Source organism: Neophocaena asiaeorientalis, unplaced genomic scaffold (genome assembly GCF_003031525.2).
Source record: "Neophocaena asiaeorientalis asiaeorientalis breed wild unplaced genomic scaffold, Neophocaena_asiaeorientalis_V1.1 scaffold40, whole genome shotgun sequence".
Lineage (NCBI taxonomy): Eukaryota > Metazoa > Chordata > Mammalia > Artiodactyla > Phocoenidae > Neophocaena > Neophocaena asiaeorientalis.
In genome coordinates this window covers 11,548,420-11,549,821 of record NW_020185335.1, presented here as the reverse complement: position 1 = coordinate 11,549,821, position 1,402 = coordinate 11,548,420, and positions in this window count along the sequence as shown.

The window sequence follows — 1,402 nt, the reverse complement described above, 5'->3', positions numbered from 1 at the left end:
GGGGCTTCCGGCTGCTACTTTGTCCAAGTTTTGAGCTGGTCTGACAAACTCTTCTGCCCACAAAAGCTTCTTTGGAAGACTTGTTGCCGAACGGGGACCAGTGGAGCGCGTCACCGTGGGAAGAGCGTCCTGGAACCCTGGTGACCTCCGCTCTAATGTGGGCGTGTGGACAGTTACATCGTGTCTTTCTTGGGAGAGTTCTATGCAATTGTGTGTGTAAAGCGCTTCACAGACGTCATAAGTGTGCTATAAATGTTGGCTTGCGTGTGTTTTATACAAGGATCCATATTTCACAAGCTTTATACTCTATCGCCTGTCTCAGCAACCCCAAGACAGGCACTGCTTTGATGTCCATTTTACAGATGGGGAAATAGAGGTACAATACTTGCCTGAAGTCAGGCAGTAGTAGCAGAGCTGGGGCTCAACCCAAGCCCCATCTGATGACCATGACACCCTACCAAGCGAAGCAGAAGGGACCCGAGCTCTGGATTCAGAGCCCCTGGGCTGAGTCCCAGCTCAGCCTGTGTCTGTGGGATGCTCGCGGCTCCGCACTTCTGTCATCTGAGACACTGAGTTTGTGGTCATTCACTACAGAGGCAGAGGGAAGCTGCTACACCCTGGAGCAGGTTGTAGGCTCTCAAGGTCAGGTACCCACGTCTCTCTTACTGCTTGCACCCCTGTGCCTTGCACAGCGCTCAGTAGGCACTGGCCCACTGCACAGAACAAATGTCATGGTCATGACACAAAGGCTTATCCCTGGTCTACGGACTAAGAGATGGTCACAAAAGTCAGGCATGTTTCCCAAAGCCCCCATTCATGACTGACCTCCCAGGTGCTTTCCTCAGGACATGGCACAGGGCTTGGCCACAGCAGGTGCTCAATAAATGTTCTTCAACTGAGCTATCAGTTCCTCAGCTGTATTCAGACCACAGGGACCCAAGGCACCGAGCTGTGTGCCATCAGTTAATTTCTTGTAAACATTAACTTATAAAAATGATCTTCCCAAGTCTTCAAGACAGGGGGTGACTATTCTGGGAACACGGCTGCCCTCTGGGTTTCATGTGGAAGGAGAAAAGGCTCTGAGTCGAGAAATAAACATGGTACAAATCTACCCAGGAAAGCAGCCGCTTTCCTTTGACCAGGACAAGGCAGGATCCCGGCCTGACAGCCAGCCTGGGCGCTCCCAGCTGGGGCTGAGGGGGCCGGCCAGGGCCTGGGGCCCCTCATGTCAGGGCGGGCAATTCCTCCCCAATTCCTGCCAAGCCTCAGAACTTTATGTTCCAAGTGGCGGGGGTCCTTCTGGTTTATCTGAGCTCTGGAGACCTGGATTTGATCCCAAGCCTCATGGGCTGCACTCCTGGGATTCATCAAGCCTGAGTGTGACTTCCTGCAGATCCATGGG